Below are 8,960 nucleotides of genomic sequence, written 5' to 3'. Positions count from 1 at the left end.
CACCCGGCTAATTTTTGTATTTTTTGGTAGAAATGGGGTTTTTCCATGTCACCCAAGCTAGTCTTGAACTCTTGGACTCAAGTGATCTGCCGCCTTGGCCTCCCATAGTGTTGGGATTTTAGGTGTGAGCCACAGCGCCCTGCCTCCTTTTTCTGTTGTCTGGCATTTTGATAAGTTAACTTTACCAAGGAAGAACTTAAAATAAGATTTTTCCTCTTATTTTCAGGTAAAGAGATTATAAATCTTCCACTGAATGAAAAAAATTTTCTTAAAGCTGCATATACTCCAAGAAAAAAACTACAAATGTTTTTCTATTTTGCCTGAATACATGATTTAAACAAGAGATTTCCATAGAAGGTAAGCTAAGTTTCTTTTTCAATTTGATTCTGTTTTATTGTGTAATTTATACAAAAGGTCTATATAGGTGGAAGTTCGAAGATGGGTCACAGCAAAAAATGTAGTTTAGAAGATGTGCTGGCCGGGCATGGTGGCTCACACCTGTAATCCCAGCACTTTAGGAGGCTGAGACGGGCGGATCACGAGATCAGGAGTCCGAGACCAGCCTGACCAACATGGTGAAACCCCATCTCTACTAAAAATACAAAAATTAGCTGGGCGTGATGGTGTGTACCTGTAATCCCACCTACTCAGGAGGCTGAGGCAGGAGAATTGCTTGAACCCGGGAGGTGGAGGTTGCAGTGAGCCAAGATCGTGTCACCGCACTCTAGCCTAGGCGACAGAGCGAGACTCTGAAAAAAAAATAGAAGGTGTATTCATGGTCTCTTGTCTTTTGGTGGTTTTTGATCCTCCTGTGTCTGGTTTTGAGATGCTCTGTGTGTTTTTGAGCAAGTTACTTGGTCTTTCCAAGCCCAAGTTTAATTCCTTTTTTTTTTGAGACGGAGTCTCGCTCTGTTGCCCGGGCTGGAATGCAATGCTGTGATCTCGGCTCACTGCAACCTCCGCCTCCCAGGATCAAGCAATTCTTCTCCCTCAGCCTCCCAAGTAGCTGGGACTACAGGCGCGTACCACCACACCCGGCTAATTTTTGTAATTTTAGTAGAGATGGAGTTCCACCATATTGCCCAGGGTGATCTCAAACTCCTGACCTTGCAATCCGCCCTCCTTGGCCTCCCAAAGTGCTAGGATTACAGGTGTGAGCCACTGCGCCCGGCCCAAAGTTTAATTCTGACAAAATGGGAACAGTTTTGCACATATGTAATGAGGTATGTATGCTGTCTCATTTGTGGGGAACGTGTGAGATATAGCATATACATGGCCACGGTTGCTATTCAAGCCACACAGTTATGTAGAAAATGAAAAAGGGAGGAAGGACCCTGCTTCCAGCAGTATTAGATTCTCTTACGAGGCTTCTCCATTGCAGTTCAGTTAGATGCTGGATAAATTAGAATAAATATAATTTCTTTTCTTTTTTTTTTTTTTTTTGGAGGGGGTCCCGCTCTGTCATCCAGGCTGGAGTGCAGTGGCCGAATCTCAGCTCACTACAAGCTCCGCCTCCCGGGTTTATGCCATTCTCCTGCCTCAGCCTCCCAAGTAGCTGGGACTACAGGCGCCCGCCACCTCGCCCGGCTAGTTTTTTGTATTTTTTAGTAGAGACGGGGTTTCACCGTGTAAATATAATTTCTTTATTTTACATTTTTTTGTCACCCAGGCTGGAGTGCAGTGGTGTGATTGTAGCTCACCACAGCCATGTACACCCAGGCTGAAAGGATCCTCCCACTTAAGCCTCCCGAGTAGCTGGGACTATAGGAATGCACCACCATGGCTAACATATATATATATATATATTTGGTGTGTGTGAGATGGAGTCTAGTTCTGTTGCCCATGCTGGAGTGCAGTGGCACGACCTTGACTCACTGCACCCTCCGCCTCCCGGGTTCAAGTGATTCTTCTGCGTCAGCCTCCCAAGTCAGCTGGGATTACAGGCACCAGCCACCATGACCTGCTAATTTTTGTGTTTTTAGTAGTGGCGGGGTTTCACCACATTGGTCAGGCTGGTCTTGAATTCCTGACCTCAAGCAATCCAGCCGCCTCAGCCTCCCAAAGTGCTGGGATTATAGGCGTGAGCCACCGCACCCGGCCCACCACGGCTAATTAAAAAAACTTTTTTAGAGATGGGGTCTCATTGTGTTGTCCAGACTGGCCTTGAACTCCTGGGCTGAAGTGATCCTCCTGCCTTGGCCTCCCAAAGTGCTGAGATTATAGGTGTGAGTTACCGTGCTCGGCCAAATACAATTTCTTTGAACACTTTGATGCATTAAAAATTAAGATAACTCAGCTGGGCGGATGGATGGCTTGAGTCTGAAAGGTGGAGGTTGCAGCGAGACAAGATCGTGCCACTGCCCTCCAGCCTGGGTGACAGAGCCAGACCCGGTCTCAAAAAAAAAAAAAAACCCACCAAAATTCAATATATGGATTAAACAGATTAAACATAGATGAAGATGGAATTAGTAAAGTGAAACATAGTGGAAGACATTATCCAAAGTGCAGCCCTGAGAGATCAGTGATGGTAGTAAATACGTAGTTGGAATTCTCGAATGAAAAATTCGGGAATACTGAAGAGAGGTATTATTCAAAGTATTAATAACTTTGAACTTTCAGAAACTAATAAAAGACATAAATTCATAGGTTTAGGAATCACAGTATGTTCCAATCAGTATTTTTAGAAAAAAACCCAGCCGGGTGTGGTGGCTCAGGCCTGTAATCCCAGCTCTCAGGGAGGCAGAGGCGGAAGGATAGCTTGAGCCCAGGAGTTCGAGACCTGCCTGGGTAATATAGCGAGACCCCCGTTCTCCACAAAAAGGAAAAAAAATAAAAAAAAGACAAAAAAAAAAGTAAGCGCAAAAAACAGATTACTTAAAATGGAACGTTAGCTAGGTTGACAACAGATGTCTCATCAGCATGAATGGAAGCCAGTAAAGAGTAGAATAATTCCTCAAAGTGACGAGAGCATATAAGTTTCATTATAGAATCGTGTTATCAAATACATTTTGCAAGAAAAATGGCAAGGTTTTATGTTTTTGAGAATGTTAGGCTAGGTTATTTAGACTACCTTTTACTCCCCACCCCACCCCAGAAAACAACCACAATTGTTAGATTAAAAAAAAAAATAAAAGAACTGACAAAAAAGTAAGGAACTTTTCGATCAAAATCTGACTGAAAATAACGTAGAAAGATAATTTAAACACCTTCAAACCCCGTAGAATGGAGTCTGCTTTTGCCCTGAGGGCGTTTGCTGATGTAGACAAAGTGGGGCTTTGATTTTAGAGGATTTGTAGGGTGAAAAGAACAGTAGTTAAGCTGGACTCCTCTCAAGGTAAATAGCCTAAAGGAGACCCTCCCCACACTGATGGAACTCTGAAGGGCTGTATCCTCAAGGTGTGAGGGCAGACTGGAGACACATGTGCCTCACACCATTCCTTGTCCCCGCCTGGTTGTCTTTTTACTAAATGTAGCACAAAAAAGATGAAAAGGGAAAAAAAACTGTGTCTGAGAATTGTGGCTATATATTGGCCTTTGTGAGGATTTTTAGCCCAGGTTACATTGCCTGGTAGTTAAGGGAAATCAGGCATGAATTTAATTCAAGGTGTTTCTAGCTTGTCATCTGACAGAAAGAGAGAGAAAACCTCACTGGAAGAAGTTACCTGCATCCTAAGATACAAAGAATCCCTGCAGATTTTTTTTTTTTTTTTTTTGAGATGGAGTCTTACTTTGTAACCCAGGCTGGAGTGCAGTGGCACAATCTCGGTTCACTGCAACCTCTGCCTCCCGGGTTGAAGTGATTCTCCTACTTCAGCCTCCCAAGTAGCTGAGACTATGGGCTTGTGTCTGTCTAATTTTTGTATTTTTAATAAGGACGGGATTTCACTGTGTTGGCCAGGCTGGTCTTGAACTCCTGACCTCAGGTGATCCGCCCGCAGTTATTTTTTAAGGACAGTGATTAATAGTACACAGACAAAAATGACTAAGCACACAAGGAAATAAGCCACCCTGAGTTAAACCAGTACAGTTCAGGCGTGGTGGCTCATGCCTGTAATCCCAGCGGACTGGGAGGCTAAGGCAGGAGGATGGCTTGAGTCCATGAGTTGGAGGCTGCAGTGAGCTGTGATTGCACCGCTGCACTCCAGCCTGGGTGACAAAGTGAAACCTTGTCTCAGAAAAACCCCCAGAAAACCAAAACAGAAAAACCAGTAGAAACGCTTTCTCAAAGACTTTAGGTATTGGAATTGTTAGAAACAGACCATTAAAAAAGTGTGCTTTTTGTGTGTGCATGAGAAGATCTTACTCTGGCACCTAGGCTGGAGTTGGAGTACAGTGGTGTGATCTTGGCTCACTGCAACCTCTGCCTCCTGGGCTCAAGTGATCCTTCTGTCTCAGCCTTCCGAGTGGCTGGGACTACAGGCACACACCACCACACCTGGCTAATTCTTTGTATTTTTTGTAAAAATTGGTTTTTGCCATGTGACCCAGGCTGGTCTCGAATTCCTGGCTTCAAGCCATCTGCCCACCTTGGCCTCCTAAAGTGCGGGAATTACAGGTGTGATCCAGCACGCTGGCTGAGTGTGCTTCTTGTTTTTATTTTATTTTTTGAGATGGAGTGTCGCTCTGTTGCCCAGGCTGGAGTTCACTGGCACGATCTTGGCTCACTGCAAGCTCCGCCTCCCGGATTCACGCCATCTTCCTGCCTCAGCTTCCTGAGTAGCTGGGACTACAGGCACCCGCCACCATGCCCAGCTCATTTTGTGTATTTTTAGTAGAGATGGGGTTTCACTGTGTTAGCCAGGTTGGTCTCGATCTCGTGACCTCGTGATTTGCCTGCCTCAGCCTCCCAAAGTGCTGGGATTACAGGTGTGAGCCACTGCGCCTGGCCTATTTTTAAAGAAATAAATATTTAACAACATAAAAATATTTGTAGGAAACAATAAAAGGTGATCTGGAATATTTGAAAAAGGAGCAAATAGAACGTCTAGAAATAAAGAATAAAATATCCAGTATCACGAATTCAGGCCAGGTGTGGTTGCTCATGCCTGTAATCCCAGTACTTTGGGAGGTAGAGGCAGGGAGATCAGTTGAGCCCAGAAGTTCAAGACCAGCCTGGGAAACATGGTGAAAACCTGTCTCTACAAAGAATTTTAAAAATTAGCCAGCTGTGGTGGTGCACATCTGTAGTCCCAGCTGCTTGAAAGGCTGAGGTGAGAGGATCACTAGAGCCCAGGAGGCCAAGCCATTAATGTGCAAGTGCACTCCGGCCTGGGTAACAGAACGAGACCCTCTCTCGATAATAATAACAATTCAGTGTGTAGGGGTTTAATAAAAAATATATATACAGTGAAGTGAAAATCACTGAACCAGAAAACAGGTCAGGAGGAATTACTCAGAATGAAGCACAGAGAAAATGATGGGATACATAGACTAGAACATGGGACATCGAGGGGGAGTGTCTAATGAATGTTTACTTAATGTTCTGTAAAGAGAAATGAGAGAACGAGGCAGATTTATTATTAGGAAAGATGAAGACTAAAATTTCTCAGAATCAGTGAAATCTACAGTTTTAGGTCAGGCGGGAGGATCACAAGGTCAGGAGTTCGAGACCAGCCTGGCCAGCATGGCGAAGCTCCATCTCTACTAAAAATACAAAAATTAGCTGGGCATGGTGGCGCATGCCTGTAATCCCAGCTACTCGGGAGGCTGAGGTAGGAGAATCACGCGACCCTGGGAGGCAGAGGTTGCAGTGAGCTGAGCTTGCACCACTGCACTCTAGCCTGGGCGAGTGTCTCAAAAGAGGTCTACGGATTTGAGAAGACAAATGAATGGTAAGCAGGATAAATAGAAAATTTATAGCTAGCCAAAGGAGTGTAAAACTATAAAGCACCAAAGACAGAGGGATCTTAAAATAAACTAATAAGACAGATCAACTTTATCTGAGCAGCAGTAAGAATGATGGCTGACTTCTTAAGTGCCACAGTGGAAACCAGAAACCAGTGGAGTAATATTTTCATTGTGCTGAAAGTAAAATAATTCCTGACTTCTAACTTTATATCAGGAAAAATTATCTTTCAAAAAAATTATCTGCTGTAGGCTGGGTGTGGTGGGTCACGCCTGTAATCCCAGCACTTTGGGAGGCCAAGGCAGGTGGATCACCTGAGGTCGGGAGTTCAAGACCAGCCTGACCAATATGGAGAAACCCCATCTCTACTAAAAATACAAAATTAGCCGGGCATGGTGGTGCACACCTGTAATCCCAGCTACTTGGGAGGCTGAGGCAGGAGAATTGCTTGAACCCGGGAGGTGGAAGTTATGTTGAGCTGAGACTGGCGCCATTGCACTCCAGCCTGGGCAACAAGAGCAAAACTCTGTCTCCAAAAAAAAAAAAAAAATTATCTGCTGTAGTTGAATGTTTGTGTCCCTCCAGAATTCATATTGAAACTTAATCCCCGATGCAATCAATAGTCTTAAGAGGTGGGGCCTACCAGCCTGAGCAACATGGTGAAACTCTATCTCTGTAAAGAAAAAAAATTAGCTGGGCATGGTGGGGCCTGCCTGTAGACCCACCTACTTGGGTGGCTGAGGCAGGAGGATCACTTGAACCCAGGAGATTGAGACTGCAGTGAACCATGATTGCACCACTGCACTCCTGCCTGAGCAAGTTAAACCCTGTCCCAATTAATAAAAAAAAAAAAAAAAAAGGTGAGGCCTAGAAGATGATAAGGTTGTGAGGGCTCCACTCTCATGAATGGGATTAGTGCCTTGTAGAAGGGCTTGAGGGAGTCTGTTAGTCCCTTTTGCCATGTGAGGACACAGTGGAGGCACCATCTATGAAAATTAGGTCCTCATCACACTCTGAATCTGCTGCTGCCTCAGTTTTGGATTTCCCATATCCCAGAGCTGTGAGATACAATTTTCTGTCATGTATAAATTACCCAGTCTAAGATATTTTGTTATAGCAGCAGAAACAGGGTAAAACACAGTGCTTTACTAAATATAATTCTCAAGAACAGGGGCCAGGCACAGTGACTCAGGCCTGTAATCCCAGCACTCTGGGAGGCTAAAAAGGGTGGATTGCTCGAGTCCAGAAGCTTGAGACCAGCCTGGGTGACATGGTGAAACCCTGTCTCTACAAAAAAAAAACACACACACAAAAGTTAGCCAGGAGTCGTGGTGCACACCTGTAGTCCCAGCTACTTGGGAGGCTGAGGTGGGAGGATCACTTGAGCCTGGAGGTGGAGGTTGTAGTAAGTTAAGATCATACCACTGCACTCCAGCCTGAGTGACAGAATGAGACCCTATCTCAAAATAAAATAAAAAATAGAATGGACTTTAGGCAGAAAACTGATCCTAAATAGAAGAACTGAGATTCAAAGAACAATGCAAAGCAAATATGTGAGAAAATTCAAATTAACATTGGCTGGGTGCAGTGTCTCCTGCCTGTAATTCCAGCACTTTGGGAGGGTCACTTGAGCCCAGGAGTTTGAGACCAGCCTGGACCACGTAGGGAGACCTTGTCTCTACCAATAATAAAAAAAAATTAGCTGGGCATGGTGGCACATTCCTGTGGTCCCAGATACTTAGGAGGCTGAGATGGGAGGATCATGTGAGTCCTAGAAGTTGACGTTGCCGTGATCACACCACTGTACTCCAGCCTGGCTGGCAGACCGAAACCCTGTCCCCTCCAAAACACCCCACTAATTGTTTAGTAATGTAATAATATCTATGGGGTAAAATCAAGGTAGAATTGCATCATACATGAAAATAGTAACATGTAAGTCATGAAGGAGAGTAAATGAAGTTAAAACATTCCAGTCTTTGTAGTTGCTGTGTCTTAGTCCATTTGTGTTGCTATAAAGGAATACCAGAGGGTGGGTAATTTATAAGGAAAAGAGGTTTATTTGACACAGTTCTGGTTCTGGTAAGAGTTTCAGACTGCTTCTGCCCATGGCGGAAGTTCAAGGGGAGCCGAAGGGAAGCTAGCTTGTAGAGACCCCGTGGTGATAAAGAGGAAGAGAGAGAAAGAGAGGGTGCCAAACTCTTTCAACAACCAGTTCTCTTGGGAACTAAGAATGATAACTGGCCGGGCACAGTGGCTCACGCCTGTAACCGCAGCACTCTGGGAGGCCGAGGTGGGTGGATCACCTGAGGTCAGGAGTTCGAGACCAGCCTGGCCAACATGGTGAAACCCCATCTCTACTAAAAATATAAAAATTAGCTGGACGAGGCAGCAGAATCGTTTGAACCTGGGAGGTGGATGTTGCAGTGAGCCAAGATCACGCCATTGCACTCCAGCCTGGGTGACAAGAATGAAACTCTGTCTCAGAAAAAAAAAAGAGTGAGAACTCAGTTACTCCCTCAAGAATGGCACCATACTATTCACAAGAGATCTGCCCCGATACCCTAAACACCTCCTACCAGGCCCCACCTCAGCACTGGGCATCACAGTTTAACATGAGGCCTGGTGGGGCCAAAGAAACCATATCCAAACCACAGCAAACTAGGATAGGGATTAGCTGTAGATTTTAATAAGTGCAGTTTACAAGTTCTAAGGAATTATTGTAAGAATAGAAACAGTGTACAATTTCCAAATTAGTGAAGAGAAAGTAGTAGACCTTCCTTTATTCTTGTAAGGAAAAGTTGCAACAGTTTTTTTAGCAACCATTAAATAAATGATAATATATTGAAAACCTGTGAAAATGGAAAGAAGACAGGGCATGTGCTTTTACCACTTGAGAATATAGTGACGGAAGTCTTAGCCCAATAAATCAGAAAAAGAGGATAAGGAGATAAAATAATTAAAAAGGAAGAAACTATTATTCATTGATGATACTATTATATATGTAGAAAATCCAAAATGATCCAAAGCTACAATACAGTCAGTTCTTTTTTTTTTTTCTTGAGATGGAGTCTCACTCTGTCACCCAGGCTGGAGTGCGGTGGCGCGATCGCGGCNC

General features: G+C 44.3%; 1 protein-coding gene across 1 annotated transcript in view; it reads left to right on the top strand.

The window, feature by feature from the left end:
* The first annotated feature begins 226 nt into the window (after nucleotides 1-226).
* Nucleotides 227-8,960, top strand: part of PPP6R2 (protein phosphatase 6 regulatory subunit 2) — a 69,324-nt gene continuing 60,590 nt past the window's right edge. The window contains 1 exon segment of the mRNA XM_017888083.1: nucleotides 227-357. The gene's annotated coding sequence lies outside the window, so the exon portion shown is untranslated.

This window comes from Rhinopithecus bieti, unplaced genomic scaffold (assembly GCF_001698545.2).
Source record: "Rhinopithecus bieti isolate Rb0 unplaced genomic scaffold, ASM169854v2 scaffold_17174, whole genome shotgun sequence".
Classification (NCBI taxonomy): Eukaryota; Metazoa; Chordata; class Mammalia; order Primates; family Cercopithecidae; genus Rhinopithecus; species Rhinopithecus bieti.
This window is presented reverse-complemented; position numbering and strand designations above follow the sequence as displayed.